We start from the raw sequence: 21,260 nt of genomic DNA on the forward strand, positions 1-21,260 counted from the left end.
GCTTCCAAGAACTTGGATGGACGGTCCTCCCCGGTCCTGCGCTTAGTTTTCAGCCTCGCAGTCCCCTGGCTGTCATGTCAAGGCATGGGATGCCTGGGGCAGGGACGGCCAGACCAGCTCCAAGGCCGACACGGTGTTTGTGGCTAATCCCACGGAGCCTCCGTTTTCCAGGACAGACTCCTTGGAGACACACCTCGGCAAGACGAGCAGAGGCAGGGTGTCCATGATAGGGCAGTGGATGGTTGATCAGAGAACATACATTTTACAAGTGATGTATGTCGACTGATCCACAGTCCCTACCTATCCAGTGACTTCTCGGGACAGATGCAGCAGCCACACCAGCTCACAGGAAGAGGTAGCAGTGCCGCTGTTGGAGCTGCTTCCTGGCATCTCCTGCCAGGGTTTGCTTTCTTTAAGGTGAATCTTGTGAGGGACAGTTGTGAGCATTAACCTCACCTGAGAGGCTCTCCACGCCAGGAGTGCATGCTTGGCCAGAGAGCGTGGGCTTGCTTTACATCATTCATCAAGCAGTTCTCCTAACCCTCAGTCCCCAATTCATCCTCAGGAGGACCCTGATGAAGACTTGGCTCCTCACTGTTCGCCTTCGGTACTTGAAGAGTGGTTATCCCTGCTGTGTTCGCTTTATTTATGACGAATCATACAGGGACATCCAGTTTTTCAGTATCAAATGCTGCTTTGGAGGGCTTCCTGGATGGTACCCACCTTCAAAGGGGAGGCCTTGGCTTCAGTACCCATCCCAGGTATGTCTATGGACAGTTGACTACAGTGACACGCTTCTGGTGTGCTGCAACACCACCAGCATCTAATCTCCAGGGAGCATGTTTGCCTAGGGAGGCTGTGGTGTTCTGCAAAGGGTGTTGGTGTCCACACCAAATGCTGATGGGCGGTTGACCAGTGAGAATCCTGTTCACACAGAATGGTGACCCCTGCTCCAAGCCAACCTGGTCCTTCGGTAAGATGAATCCCCAGAGACATGCCAATGTGAAACCTTGCTCCAGGAAGAGACTGGGTGTCAGATCTTGCCTGTGAAGGCTTTCTGAGAGCAGAGCCACCCTGTCAGGAGCCTTGCACCCACCATCTTGTGCGTGTGAAGAGAGTTTTATTTCTGAGCATTGCCCTTGGTTTACTTGCACAAGAGAGTTATGTCCACCCTGTCATTGTACCTGCCATGGGGAAGTGATATCTGGTTGCCAGGATGCTTTTGGATAACCTTCCTCTTTTAAATCAGATTTCTTATAATCCTAAGTGTGTGGTCCGTGAATTGATCGACCAACAGGAACAAATCCTGGTTGAGGGCAACCTGTGTGCTGGATGAGTAGATGATTCTCATAGCTCTAAACCAGATGAAGTCCTTGCCCATGTGGACCTTGCGTTCTGGTGGGACAGATGGATGATGAAATAATGAATCATGACACGTAATTCTTTCTCATTAAGTTTTACAGAGAAAAGGAAAACATGGGTGCCGGAAAGAGACAGAAGGACACTTGTGTTCCGTGCATCTTCTGGAAAGTTCTTTTTGAGGAGGGAAATGGGGATGAAGAGGAGGTGGCCCAGATGCAGGTAATGGGGGCTCAGGAGGACTTGAGTTTTGCTCTGAGATGGAGCCAGGGCAAAGTGGCAAGCGGGGAGCAATGTGTGGTTAACACTGAGAAGAGAAGATCCCGCCAGCCGTAAGGGTGGAGGTCGATAGTCTGTCTGAGGTTGTTGTGCAGATTGTGGGGGACTCTTGGAGGCCTCAACCAGGATGGGAGCCACCATGGAGGTTGGAGACATGGAAGATGTGGGGTGTCCTGAAGCTTCGGGTGAGCCCCGCCAATGTCTGCCATGAGATGGCAGGGAGAGAAGGGGTCAGGGACTCTGAAGTACACTCATTGCTGAGTCCGTGGGTGTGGAGAAGGTGTCATGGCCAATATTGCCATGATTCACACTGAGGTGGTGGCTGGAGTCTAGAGGGTCACTGGGGTAAAGGTGCAGGTAGGTTCAGTGGAGGTCATCAGGCAGCCAATGCTGGGATGGATGGGAGCGGCACATCAACATGGGGGTTGTTACCAAGAAGAAAGCAAGGGGGGCAGGCCATGGTCTACCCCCAGGTGGGGTAGCAAATGAGAAGATAAACAGCCTCCACAGAGGCAGCCCATGTCCTCGGGAAGAGCCAGACCTCCATCAGGGCAGAAGGTGGGGCTCTTGGTGAAGTGAGGATGGGAGGGCTCTGCTGGTGACAGATGACCTGTGGAAGAGTAGAGGCAGGGAGGACATGGGAGGGTGGAGATGGGTTCTTGGGGTGATCTCTTGGGGACTGCAACCAGGTCGTGGGGGACTGAGCAGCTTCTGCTGGTGAATCTACTGGAACCTGGGAAATGGAACTCAGTCTTGTTGGAGTGAAGTTGTTGGGCACAAGGTGGGTGAGCTATTTGCTCTCTGGGGGGTAAGATGGCAGTGGAGTGGAAGAGGGGGAAGGGAGTAGGAGTCTCCTGGGATTGTGAGGAGCTCAGTGAACCTCAGATCCTCCTAAGGAAGCTAGGGGCCTGCACTGGGTGGACTGTCCAGGAGCCCTCGTAGTGGCAGCCCTTGGAGGGCTCTCTCCAGGACTTTGCCTGCTCTGTTCAGTGGGCCCCACAGGAGCGTGGCTGGTGCCTTAATGTGCTTGCTGGACTTCGCAATCCTTGGGGGCCACACAGCTGCGGGGGACTTCAGACCTGAGGTAGCTGCCCTCCCTCTTCTCATTTCCAAGTCTTGCCTGTTTGGACTCAGAAAGAAATTTCAGGGCCAGGGCAGAAGCACTGTGCACACATGCATCACTGCGGGAGAGGTAAGTGGATGCCGCAGCCCATTCCATTGTGTTCTCAGGACACGGGTCTCCTGCCTTGCTAATGCTCTGTCTGCTCTGCCTATAGGATGAAGGTTGGAGGCCATGGCCCTTGGAGAAGTGGGAGGGGCCCTTTTTATCTTGTCTCTGCTTTTCTGTGGTACTTGAAGAGAAGTTGTTCGTGGTGGATTCGCTTTACTTATGACGAATCATTCACGGACAACACTTTTTTCAGTACCAAATGCTACCTCTAAGGAATTCCTGGACACAATGGAAACTTAAGAAAGATGATCTTTGTGTCAACCATGTAGAGAAGCCAAATATGGATGGTTGGCCATGAACTGAATGCTTGACATAGCTGTAAGTCACCTGGTCTGATAACCTGAGCATCTGATCCATCTGTGGGAGGCCTCCATGTGGGCCATGCCAGCCTTGGGGAGACAGCTGTGGTCTGTCATCAACCATCTTGCAAGACTTTGAAAAGAGGCCAACTTCCAGAAGAGATGTTGGTGCCAGCACCATCCAGGGTGTGTGACTGGTTGACCAGAGGGGCATGCACTCTGTTCACCCTGTGAGCCACCTAGTCACCAACCCTCAGCATCAATCTCGCTCAGGAAGACTTTCTGGAGATCCTGCTGACCGTGGGGAAATGTCTGTGGACTTGCTGGCTGTGACTGCTCAGTGGACCAGGATGAACCATGGTCTTGGGGTGTATGTTTGCATAAAATGCAATAAGTCATCCTTGGTAGCTCCTCCATCACTATCACAGCATCCTTGAAGTGTTGACTGCAGATGTTGGACATGATGTTGACTTCCCATGAGGGACCAGAAGTGGGTCAGCTCCTCTCCTGGGTGTGTGACTGAATTGTCCTTCTGAGTTTCAACTTTATTTATTAGCTGTATCTCCTGCTCCTCTAACCCCAGCATCCCATCTTTCTATAGGAGAATTTATAGAGTTGATGCCAGCTTTGAGAAGCGGCTGTCATTCTACTAACAGCCTTACTCCATCACTACATCGAGAGACCAGAATGTGCACACTTCATGGTGGCTGGGAAATGGCACATCTTGTTGTCTAGGAGGTCTAACTACATCCAGTGTCATCAGCACTCCCTTCACGTAAGTGCGCCTCGGGTGAGCATGCACTTAACGCAGGGGTATGTCACTCGGGTCGGCCCACTACCCACTGTCATTCTACCCATCCCTCACAGGACTTCCGAGAGGAGCAGCCGGCTTTGCAAGAGAGGCAGTGGATTTCCCACCAGTGTTCACGAATGGTACTTGGAGAGAGGCTGGCCGTGATGAATTCGATTCATCAAAGCGAGTCATACATGGCTCTCCTCTCTTTTAGTGTCAGATTCTGCCTCGGAGGGCTCCCTGAGCCAGTGTTGTTTCCCAGGTGGGTTTCTGGATGGCTGCACCTGTGACCAGTGCCTTCCCCAGGATGCATGTTGCTGACCTGCATCCCCAGTGTCCCAGCTGACCCTAAGACGACCTCTTGGGGCACTACCAGCTTTAGGAAAACCTAGAGAGGTTGTTGGGGTGACCTGACTTACACTGCTAATTCCCTTTTAATTACTGTCCAATTTAACCATGGAGGGGCATCCAGAAGCATCTTTTATGAGCCCTCAGAATATAGAAGAGAACAGGAGCCAGGGTTTATGTGACCTTTGGTTTATTAACCCACAGCAGTCCCACCCTGCAGGAAGCTCTTATAAGGGAATCCCAGGTGCACCAAGGAGGCAAACATGCTTTGGCAAACGTGTGACTTGCTTCATTTATAATGACTCGTGTGGCGCTGACACCTTTGTGCTTCTAAGTTTTGCCTGCATGGCCGACCAGGGGCAGTAACTGGCCTTCCTGGCCCCGCTCGTCTCAGGGTGGTGAACCAGGGGTGGCCGGAAATTATGAGTTTGATTGGGGAATTGAGCCACATGGTCCACTCATCCTCAGGGTCCCATCCACTCTCAGTGGCCACTCCCAAGCTGCCCAGTGGCCCAGTGGAACATGCAGGATGCTGCACACACAGTGCCACCTCCTGGTACTCGGAGGGAGGTTGTCCGTGGTGAGTTCGCATTACTTAATGATGCCCAATACACGGTCGACCTCTTTTCGGTATCACATCTCACCAGGAGTCTTCTTGGACCTGCTACTCAGCCATGCTTTTCTGGATTCCACCCCAGTGTATCTGATCACACACCTGGCCCTGGGGCTGGTGGACAGGTGCTCTAACGCTCCATGTCCTCCTCCACGCCATGCATGGAGAAGGGAAAATAGCTTGTGACCTAGACTTAATATCCTCGGGGACTAAGGACATGGTGGTCCCCATTGTGCTTCTGGCTCTTTTTTAAAAAGAAAAACAAGGAATACCTCCCCTTCCTTTTACTGTTAAATCTTATTCTGGGAGGAGGGCTTCTTAGACATATTGGCAAAGTTAGGGAGGGGTCATTTGTTCGGCAGGTTTTTGGGGTGATTTAGGTTTTGGGGTGAGCCAGTGATTCACCACAACTGTTAGTCTGAGACCATGCAAAATGTGATGGTGGGGCAGTTTTCTTTATTTTTAGTACTTTATATTATTGAGACAGGTCCTCAGTATATAGTTCAGGCTGGCCTTGAACTTACTGTGCAGCCCAGGCTGGCCTTGAACTTGTGGCGATCCTCCTGCCTCAGCCTCTCAAGTGCTGAGATTACAGATGTGCCCCACCATGTCTGGCTGGGGGAAGTTCTATTTTTATTTTTAAAAAGTGAACAATTTAGCTAGGTATAAAATTCTCAACCTATTTTTAAAATTTTTCTCAGAAATTTAACAATACTTCTCCACTGACTTCTGCACTGAGCATTTCACTAACCCTTTTGATGGGACTCTTACTTACCTGAACTGTATTGTTATGTGTGTGTATGTGTGTGTGTATGTACATAGGTGTGTGGTGCTAGAGATTGAACCCAAGGCCTTGTGCATGATAAGCAAGTATGCCACCACTGAGCTACCTGCCCAGGCATATCTGGTGTATCTTTGTATACTCTACTGGAGAGACTTTGGATTACACTGTGAGATCGTTCATCTCTAAGAATGTTTGGCTTCCACTTTGGGAGCTTTCCTTGCCTACCTTTTGTTTCCACACTGTTGTTTTTAGCTTTCGAGATACTAAGTTCCTTGAGTCTCTTTAATCTCTCCAGTTGTCAGGAGCAATGCTACATAATTTTAGGGAAAAATCATTTGGTTAGCCTAGTTCTCCTGTCTACAGCCCAGCTATGGAATTCCGAGACATAATTGCATTTTGGCCTCGGGTCACAACTGAGACCTCAATGATCCGGTGATGCTGGGATTCTGCAGGACAAGAAACATCCTGGGAGCTGAAAACATCCTGGGAGGAACAAACATCTACTCAGTTCCTCCTTGTTCTTGGATTGTTACATCTTATTTACACAGGATGTACTGAACTCTCTGCAAGTCACTTGTTACACTTTGTTTCTCCCAATGTACTGAGTACTAAATAAAAGGTGAGGTAAGCTGGGGGCTTTTGTCTGTGCTGCCCTGAGCAGCACTGATCAGACCCAAAGCTCAGCTTCTTCTCAGTCTCATTTTTCTACCTTTCCTGTAATTCTCCATGTGCTGCCATGGCTCGCAGGAGACCAGGACTCACTGCAGAGGTTCTGGTAACGTCCCCTTCCCCTGTTCCCTGCATCCAGTCACTTTAAAACTACTTTCTATATAATTTTTTTCAGCATTATGGGTACACATCCTTTCTTTGTTGAGTCTTTCTTTGTTGAGACCATCTCTCATATGGTTTTCTCCATGGTTTTGTGAGGTTACTCTCAGTTGAGGATTAAGGTGTTTTTGCTTTGCTCCCTAAGCATAGAAATCATATATCATGGGTTTATGTTTGATTCTGTGCACTTCAGGAATCGCACTACCTGCACCAGTTTTCCTGCTCAATTTGTGGGCTCAAGGATCCCTGTGCCTTATTGCTGTATAAGTCCTTGCCACACCATTGCCCTAGAGCTTTTGATAGGAGACCTTGTTCAACCTAACACCTGGGCAGATCTAAACTCTATTACCAATTCCCTGAGCCATTATGGTTTTCTGGTTTCTCTTCCTGTTACAGGTCCTCTTCTCTTGGGCCCAAGGTCACATTTCCTATTCTTGCTTGTCCTTCAACTTTATAATTACAGACTCTGAGAGCCTTCAGCCAGTACAGTATCCTCTCTGCCCATTGGGTCAGATTAAATGATTGTTGCTCTGAATCAAATTCTGTCTTCATTTGCACTTGATGTTTTTCTTCCCTTACTTCTTTCAGCTCTGCATTTATTTACTAATTGATTTTGACTGTGGTTGAATTTTATCCAACATTGCTTTCCATTTGTGGTGGAGACGTTTTCCTGTCAGATCTTATTGGGATCAAGCCTTTGGATTAACAATGGATTAATTTGGGGTGACATTTATCTGTCCCAGTCTCCTTATCTCAGAACTTCGTAGGCTCTGTTCTATTACACTCTGGCACTGAAACATTGCTGTGGACAAGCCTGAGCACAGTCTGCTTTCCCCTGGATATCTGAATTGGTTTTTTTCTATTTATAGATCCTAATTCTTTCTTTAATATTGAATATTGGTGATTTTATCAGATATGAAGTCAGTCACTATTTTTCTCTAAATCATATTATTCTGTCTTTATTAGATTTAGTTGTTCATTCAAGGATATTTTCTTCTGTTATTTCTATGAATACTTTTCCATGTGTTGGTCTTTTCTTGGATTAAATGATCTATTTCATTGTGTAATCTGAAATCTGGCCCATTCAAGTCTTTCGGTTGTTGTTTGCATTTGTCTATTTAAGAAGATGATGCCCAAATACCCCCTTTTCAGTGTCATCTGCTACATTACCAAGATAACTTATTGTATTGCCAACTTCCCGGATGGACATGGAACCAGAAACATTTGGCAGGTATGTGAATTTACTACTGACAAAGGAAGTTTTTTGGTGGTTGTAATTGTTCACATGTCTGCTGGGCCACTGACCCTAAGTGTACAATCTCTTTAGGAAGACACCATCAGGGATGAGGCCATAGTTCTGAGGTTAATGCCATGCTATGGTATAACAAGGTTTGCTTTCAATCCTAACCCTTTCTTTATGATCAGTATTGCAGAGTCAAACCTTTTTGTGGTAGATTCCAGCTTTGGAGGGCTTCCGGGATACAAGGCCTATCTAAAGAAAGGTTCATTGCTGCTGGCCTTCAGGCTAATGCAAAATGAAGCAATACTGTCTGCTGTGATCAAAATAATAGACTTCTTGTGCACTTGACCTTTCTAACATCCACCCCCCTTGGGAATGTTCCCTAGATACCCAGCCAACCTTGGCAGCAGCATTGCAGTCTAGACTACTGTGGAATCTAGGATGGAATGGTTGAGGATGGGCATATGCTATCTTCTTGGCCTGCTTGCAGTCAGTCTGCTAACCCTCAGTGTTCACTTTGTCTTTAGGGGGACTTCCTGGAGGAAGCCAACTCTGGAGAAGAAGCCAGTGCATGTATGGTACTTGAAGATAGGTTATCCGTGTTGCCTTCGCTTTATTTGTGTTGAATCATACACGGTTGACCTATTTTCCAGTACCAGATCCCTCCTTGGAGGACTCCTGGAGGGGAGTCTCACTTCAGGGCAGGACCTTGGTGCCAGCTCCCCTCCAGGGTAAGTGGAGAGCCTGATGACCAGAGCTGACCAGAGAGCATGTGCTTTCCTGAGGCTCTATGGCCTGGTCCCAGCCCTACATGTGACCCACATTTGGAGAATTCCTGGAAGGTGGTGCAAGCTTCCAGGATGAAGTGGGGCTTTTCTTACCAGAGCTACTGGGCAGAAGTTGGGGAGAGGTCTTCCATGGTACACCCATCTTAATTTTGGATAAATCATTCATAGCTGGCTTTTTTCTTAAGTATCAAAACCGGCCATAAAGCACCCTTATGGGGTAATCCCAAGCCCAGGAACCAGAGTCGACAACCACACAACTTGGTGGACATTGAAGCCAAGAGTGTGCATCTCTGCCCGTGCAGGCCATTCCTGTCCTCCCTGTCTTGCGTGGCATCACCCTCCGGGCTTGCTAATTAATCATCACACCGGCCTCCCTGAAGAGGTGGCAGTTCCCTTGGATAGTCACCGTGTTTCTGTCCAGAGGTCTCCCCACTCTCTTGGGATGCATTGCAGATGGGCTCGGAAAACATCCTTGTTGACCTGTCTGAATGGCTTCCTGGGCGTGGTGCTAAGCACAAGTAGTGTTCTCTGAGTGGTGTGTGTCACCAGCTTCCTGAACCTCAGTGTCCTGCCCTTAAGCATGCTGTCTGGGACACAGTGAAGTGAGCACGCTAGTCAGGTACTTGAATGGAGGTTGTCCATGGTGTGTTCATTTTATTTATGATGAGTATTACATGGCCAATCTCCTTTCGGTACTCAGATCTTCTTGGGAAAACTTCACAAGGGGAAATTGCAGCTGGTACCCTTACAGGGTAAGGAAATGGGTCACTGGTCATTTCCCCAAGTCAGGCTCATGTCTGACTGATGTCACCCAGTGGTTGGAGGAGGAAGACTTCCCAGAGGCTGATGTCTCAATTGAGGCTGTGGGTTTCCCATCGTGGTTACCTCTCTTCCTTGAAGACTCCTAAGGCAGTAAGGCGCACTGAGTTACTCTTTCTAGGTGTGAAGCCATCGTGGACAGAGGGGCAACATTGTGCCTTTCCTTGGCTGTGCCTGGCTGAATGCTGAGCACACACTTGTACTTCATCTGCTATACTCCCTCCTGCTCCTCAGAGCAACTTCCGGGAGCAGAGCCCGCTCTGCCGCTGGTGTGGGAGAATCAATGGCATTTGAAGACATGATACGATTGTCCCTGGTGCTAGAGAAAAATCATTCATAGCATGTCTTACTATCTGGTGTTTGCTAGTGAGACAACCTTGAATGAGTCACTTACCTTGTCATCTCCTGTGCCTCATTTTTTTCACCCGTAGAATAGGGTTAACACTACTTATGATGCTGTTATGAATATTCAGCGTACACCCAGTGGCAGGCACACAGGAAAGTGGAGTGATATTGGTACTTGTTATTCTGATGCACACTGCCAGCTCCCTGAGGGAAGAATCTCTGTCTCTCACCTCGACACTGTTCCCTTACATGCACGTGGTAGACGTGATGTGGAATGAAGGAGCGGGTGACAGCTCCACGTGTATTCTTTTTTTCTTTTCTTTTCTTTTTTGTTTTTTGAGACAGGGTCTCGCTATGTGGTCTCACTGGTCTCGAACTCACTATGAATCCCAGGCTGGTGATCCTCCTGCCTCAGCCTCCCAAGTATTCATTTTTGAATCTTCTTTGAGGCCTCCAGGAAGCCAGAGTAGTTGGTGGACAGCCGCTGCAGCCTTGCTGCCCCAGGATGCCGCCCTGGTGGAGGCATTGTTGGCGTCAGGTCAGCCCTCCTGAGACCCCAGTGGGCTGGATGGACCATGCCTCGGTCACAGGAAAAAGGCAACTCCCTTTCCTGTGGAAGCGCCCCTCAGGGACTTCTGGAGGGGAGGCAAGCTGTGGGGACAGGGCTGCAGTGCTCACGGGGTAAGTGAGCAGCTACACACTCTCCCCACACCTTTCCAAAGCCCCGGGAGCTGGCCCACTACAGCCCGTGTTCTGACCACACCTCAGGCTCCCTGGAGGGAGTGCCAGCCTCTCCAGAGAGAGCAGCCCATGCCCACAGCCAGACCGCCGGGCAGTGCCGCCTTGATGAAGAGGCGTCCTGTCGGTGTTCTTGGCGTGCTGATGTTTGATCCTTGAGTAGAGGTTGCCCTTGGTGAATTCGCTTTATTTATGTTGAATCACACAAAGGCAACTTTTGTTTGAGTATCAAATTCTGCTTGAGATGGCTTCTGGGACCCAGTGGCAAGCTCTGCCACAATAAGAGTGAATGGTGTGGACACAGGGGTCGACAGCTGGACAAGAACGGAAGTTGATCAGAGAACACAAGCTTGATTCGTAAAGGGGGTCGTCGGGCCTGTGGAAGAGGGCATCGGTGGCGGCTCAGCTTCGTTCTTTCCTTGGACCCTTTCTCCTCACATCACCGTCTTGGACCCTCCAGTTTGACTCCACAGAGAGTGGGTAAATTAGGGCTCGCGCTGAACAATGTCACTGTGATGCTGCAGCCTCCCCCTCCTTCTCCCGCACCTCCCTTCTCCCACTAAAGCACTGTGGCTCTCTCGGCTTCCTCTTGTGCCCCACCTTTTCTCTTTCTATCCCCTCACCAAGCATGGTTCTTAATACTCAGATGGGTTAGGAAATGATCGAGAGGGTCAGTATTTTCTCCCATGTGTCTTAAATAGCAGTGATAAAAAATCATCTATACAAAGTAACAGTAGAAACCACTGACATCACTCCGAAGAAAATATCTTCAATTGACTACAAATTGGCAGAGGAATCCATTTCTCTTGAGGACATTTCAGCTGTGACTTTTGATCCGGGGAAATGGAATACTGTAGACATGGTGGCCATCGAGGAAGTTCATGGCAGCTGCTGCTATAAACAGTAATATTTGATGTAGACAAAAGCGCATGGAGACATCAAATCTTCATTCAGATTTTTAAATGGAAAAGAATTGATCCTAATGAAAATTATTTGGGGAAAATAACAAGGGAAATAAGAAATGAAAACAACTCAACAGTGCCGTCAAAGAAGCTAAACAGGGAATTGGATTAGTTTAATAGAATTCACCCTGAAAAACTTGTTTTTATGAAAATCAGTGCTGGCGCAGTATCCATTCTGATGGCAAAATTCATTGTGTCTTTGAAGCAGACAGTAGGAATCCGGTCTAACCTTTTTCTTTCTGTCCCGAACTCCTCAGGGAGCTTCCCGGAAAGACGTGCTGACTTCAGCATGCCACGCCGTTGAGCTGTGCTGGAGCGTGTTCTTAGGCGAGCATGTGCCAGGACAGTGACGTGGGCGGCCTGGCCTTGTCCCTCCCTGCCCAGGGATGTCCTGGGTGCGATGCAGTCAAGGGCTGTCTCCCTGGAGCCCTCTCTGGGCAGGCAGGCCAGTGTCCCTGGACTGCCTGAGCATGTTGGCGACGTATGCCACCCTGTCCACTGGCCGTCGCTGCCCGGGCCGTTCTCAGGAGCACTTCCAGGAGGCGAAGCCGGCTTGGGGGGAGCCTCTGAGCTGCAGGTCGGTGTCCACAGGCCCCAGGAGCACACTGCCTGTGCCCTGTTCTCTGTCACAGGCTTGAGCGGCTGGTCTTCTGCTCCACCCATAGCAAGGCTCTGCGGGCTTTCCAAACTGGTGCCAACATCAGGGAAAGTATTCTGTTTTCGGTCCCACTCCAAAGTTCACAAAATGGGTGGTGGGCACAGAATCCGGACTCTGCTTGTGGCATATGTCATCTGGTCTGGACCCTCCCTGGCCAGCCTGGCCTGCTCATCCCCCGTGGGGATGTCTGGACCTGACAGCAGCTCAGGGGGCAGTTGGGGTTCTGGCCTCAGGAGGGCTGCTCTGCCCTTTCTGCCTTCTTCCCCCTCTCCTCTCCCTAACCCCTTTCACTCTGATGCCTCCTTTGCCTTATGGGGCTGATCAAGTTGCCGCATGCTAGTGACTTACATCCTGAGTCGCCTCTGAGGGGTTCTGGGCTGGGGATCGCAATGCGGGGCAGGAGGTGGGTTGGGGGGAACAAGGAGGTCACGCTGCTGGCTGCTGGTATTGTGGCCCCACGGGCTCCTCTCCAGGATAGTGGCAGTGCTCATGTGCAGGGCTTGCCTCGCCTCGCTCTAGGGCTGGGAATGGGGGCTGGGTGTGAGCAGGGTTTTGTTTTCACCCTCAGCAGTGCCCATGCATGGGTGCCCTCCTTCTGGTGCCCCGCCTGGGTCCCAGGGTCGCCTTCTGGGAAGGTCCCAGTGTTCATTCTGGCTGAACGGACTGACAGATTCGTTCAGGGAGGTGATGGGCTGATTGGTGCCACAGGGGAGGTCCTTGGGCAGGTGAAGCTGGGGTCCCCGAATGTCCAGCATTTGAGCTTCCCTTGAGGAGACTCTCCTGGAAGCATGGCCACCTCAAAACATCTGCTTTAGTCTGAGCATCCGAGCCTCTCCATGGTACTCGGAGAAAGGTTACCCGAACAACTTTGCATCTGGATGACGAATGTTGCTCGGTGAACCCCTTTTCGGTATCAAATTCCACCAGGGAGGCTGACCCAGAGGCTGGGCACCTTGGAGAAGAATGCCACCATCAGCTCCGCTCCAGGGTTCGGGATGGATGGTTGACCAGTTGGAAAGTAATTGTTCCTCACCTGGTCCACTCAGCTCGTCGCCTGTGCTGCTGGTATTTGATGGGAGATCGACCGTGTTATATTCGCTTTCTGGACTTCGAATAATACATGGTTGATCTTTTCTCAGTACCAAATCTCACCTTGGAGGACCTCTTGGAGATGCAGCCCTTTGGGCGTTGGGTGGGATGAGGCCGGGAGTCATCTCCGAGGGGACCCTACAGAGGCCTGGTCACTGTGTGGGCTGGGTGGGGTGTGCGGCGCCTACCCCATCCGCTCTCACCTTTCCCATCCAATCCATCCTCAGGACAGCTCTGGAAGGTGATACCAGCACCATGAAGACTGCGACCGAGGTCCTGGGATCAGCGTCCCTCTGGGTACCTGAGGAGAGGTTGTCTGTGATGGGTTCGCTTTATTAATGACGAATATAACACAGATGGCCTGTTTTCAGTACCACCTCCACACAGCGGCGTGTGCCGGCCCACAGGGTATGTGATGCACGGTCTCTCTGTGCTGTTCGTTACCCTCTCCGCCATCCTCAGCTCCAGATCCACCAGGAGAGCCGGGGGGTCACCTCCACTGGGCAGAGGTTGGGGTTTTGCACTGGGGGAGGCTGGTCGGGAGCTTTGGCCTAGTGTGTGATGACCGGCGTTGTCCATGTTCTGTGCTCAGTGCCATGGAGACAGAGGACTCCCGCAGCCTAACCTTCTCCAGCGGCCTCCAAGGCTGACAGCCAGCTGCTGCCCCGCACCTGGGTGCCTCCCCCGCATCCCGCACCGTGGAGACCCTCGGCAGAGCCGGTTCCGAGCTGCGCATTCGCTCCCCGTGGTTCCGGAGGAGAGGTCGGCCCTGGCACTTTCGCACCCTTCATGATACACAATACACGGTTGACCTCTCTTCAGTACCAGATCCCGTCTCGCATGCTGCCTGGGTGCTGCTGGGGTTGGGAGGGCGGAGGCCCCGCATGTGCTTGCCTCGAAGCCGGGACCCCAGCGTCCCATGTGCCAGGGAAGCTGGCTGGGCGAGGCGGGAGCCACCCTGGAGGAAGCATCCTCTTGTCTGGAGTCGGCACTGCTCGGTGGTACCTGAAATAGGTTGCCTGTGAGGTGTTCACTTTTTATACGATGAATATTATACAGTCAACCTCTTTCCGGCATCGAATCCCACCTCAGTCGACCTCTGCTTCTCGATGCCCATGCCAGGGCCGTCCGTGCTGCTCAGGTTGGCCCCGGAATTCTGTGTGAGACCCGTCACCTGGTCCCCTCTGAAGGTCGGAAAGAGGACACCTGGTCTAGGAGGCATGGTGCCACCCCTGCGCCCCTGCTCCAGCAGGCAGGGCCCACGCTGCCCTTCTTCGCACATCTGCACCTGGTTCTGTCCACACCTTGGCAAGATGACCACAGTGGCCTGGAGACTCTAGACCTCCAGAAAGTGGTTCCCCGTGCCCAGGGGCCAAGGGAGCGTCCAAGGGCTGAGCTCAAGCTGCTCGGTGTTTACTGTCTCCCAGACCACAGAGGTGCTTTCTGAGCTGAGCGCGCATCATCCCCACCTTGGCAGAGTCTGCCAGGCTCCTCCATGCCCACAGAGACTTCCCAGCCCCAGCCCTGAAGGCCACCTCCTTCTCTCCGTCCGCCCTCCGCTGGCCCTGCAGCCACAGCCCTGGCAAGCCTCACCACTCTGGCCCAGACCACCGCACGGGACACGCCGGCCTCTCTTCCTCCTGCGGGGACAGCTCCCCGGGGCAAGGGCCACCTGGGTCACTGCATGTGGCCAGCCCTGTGCTCCAGGCCCAGGGCCGTCCTGTTCTTTGACCCTCTCCATCTTGTGTCCCACACATCCCCGTCTCAGGGTCCAGGTCCCCAAGGGGATCGAATGTCCCTCAACAACAAGGCCACCCCCGAGCACTACGACAGAGCAGCCCACCCTCAGTCCATCAGCCACTCTGTTGCTGCTTCTGTCCTTGCCCCTGCTTTCCAGAGTTGCCTGTGTTAATGTCTGCTTGCTCCTTTAGCTGCCTACCCCACCCCCCAACTCTCGGGGCAGGGTTGTTTTTTTTTTCTGTCTTAGCCTTTGCTGTGTTCCCAGCCCTAGGACTTCAGGCCAGGCCCATAGTAGCAGAACAGTGAATATTTGTTGATTGACTAATAGAGTCTCCAAGGGCATAGACCATATTAGGTTAATCCCCAGAAAAGTGCTGGGCATGAAGCAAGAACTCTGTAAGACATGGTGACTGAGCACATGAATATGGTAATTGGTTTTCAGAAATTCTTCACATTTGTTAAAAGCTGTTTGGTTTCCCAGCCCTTCCTAGCCCTTCCAGGGTGACACCTGAGAGCCTGAGGTTTGCAGCAGCAGCGACAGGTCAAGGAGGTCTGGGATCTGTTCTCCACTGTGCCACCGGAGGTCCCAGCAGGCCCCTGGAGTGTGCCCCCCGCCACCCCACACCTCTCCAGCAGACCCTGGATGCTCTGGGGAGCCCTGTCTGCAATGGGCCAGAGCCCAGTGTCAAGGCTAATAGATTATGCATGGAGCTGACTAAATGGGAACATTTGGAGATGAAAATTGCTGTTAATGCACCGACACATCCTCAGAATATATTAAACGTGTGTGCAGGGAGACCGACATTAGCCTCACCTAATTGCTCCAATGTAACCGTAGCTACACCACAGGGATCGAAGGCACGGCCACCGCCAAGTCCCTGGGGCTGCTGCTGACTGGGAGAGGGCTGGGTACCTCATCTGCCACTGGGGAATTATGCATGAGATGGAATGTCAGCTTGCACTACCAGGCAGTCAGAAGCCTGCATGTTCCAAACGCATTTTTAGACCCAAAGATGGTGACCCTGTGCTGTTTGGTACAGAATTTCATTAAAAGCAAAATGACTGATTTATCTATTGTTTGAAGAGAAGAGAAAATAAACAAAAGGCCTTTCTGGTCCAACAAACCGGATGAAAATGTTTGTCCCCCAGGGAGCTGGAGGAAAGTCACTGGACCCTTCAGCCGGAGGGTCAAAGCCTGGGCCCGTCTCCAAGGCCGTGTGTAAACGCAGCCGACGGTCCAAGTGCAGGGGGTGCTCGTCATCTCCTGGGTGCCCATCATGTGCAAGGGCCCAGCATGCCCCACCGCATCTCCTGCACATGACCAGGAAATTGACCAGCTGGACCTGTATCCTGATTCTCCTACTTGAGAAGAGAGGAAGCACAAGAGTGTCCTGCCAGGTGTCCACCTGGGTCTTGGGCCCCATCAGCCATGGTAGGGAGAGCGGTCGAGGTTTGGCTTACAGACTGGAGACGGAGCTCGGAGAGTCAGAGCCACTCCCACAAGAGCACCGAGGCTCTGCCCCAGTCTGGGCTCCAGGATTCTCCTGAGGGTTTTTCTGTATCCACTTGGAGTCTCTCCAAACTGGTGGTTGGAGATGGGTGCCAGTGTTTGTGTCCCACCCAGGGACAGAGCTGCTGGCTCTGTCAGGGGCCTAGGGCCCGGGTACCACAGACACACACCCACCTGTGTGGTTTGCCCTACAGTGCTGGCCATGTCCCTCCATTGTGAATGGGATCGGGAGGGTGGGGGACCCCAGACCCCACCCATGCCTCTCCCTCCTGTGCACTCACTTGGTGCAGTCCTGGGGCCCCCACTCAGCTCACCACCCTCGGGGTCCTCAAGGACACAGAGAACCCCAAACTTTAGGCCTCTCCCTCTATTCCCAGCCTTGGGCAGGCAGGACAGTGGGTCTGCAGGTGCTCTGCTGTGGAGACAGAAGGCCCGAGGGACCAAGTCAAGGTGGGCGACATCTACACCCCGGCCTGGGGGCCCCCTTTGGCCAGGACCCTCTGGGAGCTGCAGTGTCAGCTCCCAGTATGTGACAGCGCGTCTCCCAGGATCCCCTCCAGCCACAGACACCAGTGCAGAGTAGCTGCTCCCATGCCAGGGGTAATGAATCCAGACTGCTTATCACCGGACAAAGCTCTCAGAGGTCCTAGGAACGTCTGTGGAATGAATAAGTAAAAACCACACTCTTGGAGGGAGTGAAGAGGCCGAGGGACATGGAAGAACCCAGTGAAGACAGACATAAATCTCCACAAAGCTGCCAAGGCTGTACAGAGGAGGCCACTGAAAGGACCCTGTGGAGGCGGAGGAGCCGTTTATCACGGGCAAGCTCGACTCGGGCCGGGAACAGGGCTGATGGAGGCGCATTTGTCATTTTCCCATTATCCTAGAGATCACCTGGGCCCTGCCGCGCTGTCTGCCCCAGGGACCAGGCCCTGGGCCGAGCGGCCGGCAGGGAGCAGGAGGGACACGGCAAGAGCACCGCCAGGCCTGCCCCCAGCAGCCTTCCCTGCTTCCTCCACAGGTTGCTGGCTCCCTCTGCATGCAGAGGCTCACCTCTGGGCAGGGCCCTTGGGGACTTGCTGCTGGGCCTTCTGTGGGCAGTGATGTGCCCCCTAGCGCTTGTGGGCCTGTCTTCCCCTTGCAAGTCGGCTGGACTTGGGAGGGGCACAGCCTGCAGCTGATCAACCATGAGTTGGGGACCACATGGGGCCCCTCTGGGCAGCCCCCACTGGGAGCAGGGATGGGCTTTTCCCAGGGCTCATGGGAGTAGGGGGGCCCCAAGCCTGTTATTAGAGTCTCTCTGACCATCCTCAGGGGCATGAACCTTAGCGGAGGGCCTCCAGGCCCAGGCCGGGAAACCACCCTGCTCCAGCCATCTACCGTAGTTTTCTCTATTGCTCTGCCCCGCGGCTGGCAGCGGGCAGCAGGGCCTGCCAAGGCCTGGGGGAGTCGCCAGCCTGCCGAGCTTACTGTACAAGCAGCTGGGAAGGGGACACAGTCTCTGCTAGCTCAAACCCCACCCCGCCAGTAAACATGCCATTTTATAGTGTAATTAACGCAGGCCAGAAGAGAATTTTGATTTGGACTGCTGCTTTTCACAGTTGAGGTTGTTTTTCTTTTATTTATCTCTTTTCCCAGTGCAGTGGTTTCAGTCAGGAAAAATAAAAAGGAGACCCTGGAGGGAAAGGGGTTGCTTGGGAGAGGAAACGCTGGAAGAAAGGAATAGAGAGGCTCCTCTGACACCCCGACTCCCCAGCAGCCCCAGATCTCCATGGATTTCCTGTCCTGGGAGGTGGCTGCCATGTAGATGGGGAAACTAAGGCAGAGAGCCATAGGACGTTAGGGGAGACCCCAGGAAAACTGGGGGGTTCCTCTGACACACTCTTTCCCCTTCCAGTGCTGCTCTGCGGTCCCTGGACCCATCTCTAGCCTCCTGCTCCAAATGACTCCAAGCTGTTCCTGTTCTCTGAGGAGGTGGGGTCCACCCTGGACGGTGCCCCCCAGGTCCTGGGAAGACGGAAGCCCACCACCGTGTCCACCTGCCATATATAAAGGACTCTAATTGAAGATGGGAGCTCGGCAGGACCAGCAGCCCTCCCCGGGGGACCAGAGGGCTGCGGGATGGACACTGGGTACAGCAGAGGACAGTGACCATGCAGGTGACCTGCTATCCTCTGGAGCAGAGGCCTGGGGAGGCAGGAAGGAATTCCCACTGCCCCTGCTTTCAAACGCTGAGCGTTGTGGAGCCACTTGGATAATAAACGCGCTTCACACGATGTCAATATGCCATGTGTCCTGTGTTCAGAGAGGGTTTGTTAAGTGGGAGGTGCAGCCTTAGGGTCCATCTGCCTTGCAGAAGGAACGGCCCAGAGGTCCCTGGCCTCTGCCCTGACAGCAGCATGCAGGGAGCACCCCCGAAAGGCAGGGCTCGCTCCTGCCCCTGCCACCCTTCCAAGCCCCACATGCTGAGGCTGCCCACTGTCCACCCACGCTGGGCTTGGGGCTGGCTGCTGGGCCCCCGAGGGGCAGAGGCCAGGGCCCAGGGCACAGCTCATGCCCACGACTCGGTGCTGCCAGCCTCTGCTTGGTCACGACACAGCCGGGCTGACTCAGACGCAGCCCCGGGTGAGAGCCACAAGAATTACATAATTACCTAGGAAACCTGCAGCCCGCTCGCCAGCCAGCAGGAGGGACATGCTCCCGCCGATGACTCACTGTTTCCCCAGCCTCCGCCAGCCCGCCCGCGTGCAGCCGCCTCCGCCTGGGCTGGCTGGGCAGAGGGAGGGGGCCCCCACTCGGCCTTGCTCTCCTGCCACCCCCGCTCTGCGCAAACACGGAGGGCTTGGGGGGAGCCTTCACCTCAGCCTCTCTCTGAAGCCCCCCAGTGGCCTCAGGATGGGTGGCTGCAGACAGCAGAGGAGGAAGCTGAGGCACGGGGGCCTCTCTCCTGGCTCCATCGATCCCATGGCCAGCACGTGGCTTTGGCAGGTACCAGTGACCAGCATGGGGGACCCTTTGGCGAGCCCAGCTCCTGGGAGACTCCCCCAAGCCCCAGGCTGCCCCACTGGGCTTCAGCTCTCCAGCCCCTTCTCCAGAGTCTGAGGACGTGGGTTCAAATCCTGCCTTTGTCACTTGCCAGCACTGTGGCCATCTGTCTCTGAGCCTTGGTTTCCCTATCTACAAAGTGGCCTTTACCACCCTTCCCCTCAGCAGCATTCGAGGCATCGCCTGGCCATGCCCGCTTCCCTCTGAAGGGTTCCCTCCCACACCTGGTTAGGCTCCCCCAGATCCTGAAGTCCCCACACACCTGGACACAGAGCTCATCAGGACCCCGGTCCCAGGTAACCCCGGGAAGCCACTGGCCTGCACTGGGACTCAGTGTTCTCAGCTGTGAAATGAGCATGAGCACGAACTTTCATAGGGCTGAGGAATGTCATGTTTGTGAGTGACCTGGGTACGTCCAAGTGTGCACACAGTCAGATGCATCCGAGGAAGGGGGACACTTCAGCCAGTCAGTGTCCCCAGGTGGGGGTTCAGGGTCAGAGTGGGGCTGGCTCTCTGGGGTGGGCTCTTCACCAGCCGTTCCTGCGGCCAGAGCAGCTGACTCCGGGCAGCCGCTCCTACCCCAGCTTTGTCGGGCAGTGGAGAAAGTGTTGAGTCCCAACGAGGAGGCTGGGGTAACACTCTTAGCAGTGGGGTTCGGGAAAGGAGACATGGGTGCCACCAAAGCCCCCTGCTTCAACGTAACCCAGCCACCAGCCCTGCTTACATGCACTGGTGACCTTGGGAAAGTCACCTAACCCCTCTGAGCTCCAGCGTCTCTACCAGAGGGCTGGGCTCTGGGAGGAGGACCTGTGGATGGCTAGTGCTCCTCCACCCCTGGCCTGGGGTAGGCACCCGGGATGTCAGGGCTACAGGGCAGACCCCTGCGCTTGAGGACGGCTCTGGGCGCTGGCCTCTTCCCTGCGGAGGCGCCATGGGCTTGGGCCCGTAGGACTCCGGTGGCTCGGCCCCAGGAAGCCAGGGCTGGGGGCGCTGTTTCTCAGCGCTCTGCAGTCACCCTCCCCCTGCCGTTTTCCTCAGCGCTGACCTTTCCTTGGGTCCAGGAGGAAGCTGAGACTCAGCCTCGCTGAGGGCCTGGGGCAGAGACGCAGCCGCCCGCCTCCTGGGGCGGGGGCTCTCAGTCCCCCACCGGCTGGCACTGAGCCGTCCCCAGGTAGCGCCCCCTCCCGAGCGCCGCTTGCAGGGCGGGCAGCTGTCCCTGCGGCTCCCTAGGTTCTCCGAGAGCCTGACATTGTTACAGGGGCCTCAGCCGGGGGCCCAGCCTCTCCCTCCTGCTCGGCCACGCCCTAACCTGGAAGGAACAGTAATCACCAGCACCCTGGTCTCCACGCACCGCGGGCGTCCCCACCCAGGGAGCTTTGCTCGGTGCCCTGCGTGGGCGCCCGTCCTCAGCGTCTAGACAGAGCCTGCGGGTCGTGGCCTGGGTTCAGCTAGGTGTATCCCCGCCGCCAGAGCGCAGACCCTTCCCCGAGAACTCTAAGGACAAAGCTCTTTTCCTCGGGCCCGGAAAGAAAAGCTGGTACTGTTCCGGGGCCAGAGGAGAGGAGGGGACGGCAGCCTCAGCCGCCGGTTGCTAATGGGCTTGGGGAAAATGAGATGCAGTTTAGCCGGGTGATTTTCAGGCCCAGAACTATTGAGTTAATGAAGTGCGCGCGGCCTCCAGGTGAGGACTGGACGGAGCTGCGGGGGACAGCGAGGGGGCGGGGGACAGCGAGGGACGGCCCCGGGGGCGGGGCGGGGCTGCTGGAGGTCCTGACCAGGCTTGCATGCAGGG

At 53.9% G+C, this 21,260-nt stretch overlaps 1 long non-coding RNA gene across 2 annotated transcripts; it reads left to right on the plus strand.

Annotated features, from left to right (window-relative positions):
* Positions 1-2,804: 2,804 nt before the first annotated feature.
* LOC147822868 (uncharacterized) lies at positions 2,805-18,699 on the plus strand. Of its 2 annotated transcripts, XR_015445178.1 has the most exons (3): positions 2,805-3,679; positions 3,770-13,581; positions 13,766-18,699. It is a non-coding gene; the product is annotated as an uncharacterized LOC147822868 (long non-coding RNA). The 2 variants fall into 2 exon arrangements; XR_015445177.1 differs by having other exon boundaries at positions 3,770-18,699.
* Positions 18,700-21,260: the final 2,561 nt, after the last annotated feature.

Source organism: Heterocephalus glaber, unplaced genomic scaffold (genome assembly GCF_053883595.1).
Source record: "Heterocephalus glaber isolate CG9 unplaced genomic scaffold, H.glaber_assembly_v1.0 deba00001608, whole genome shotgun sequence".
Taxonomy (NCBI): Eukaryota; Metazoa; Chordata; class Mammalia; order Rodentia; family Bathyergidae; genus Heterocephalus; species Heterocephalus glaber.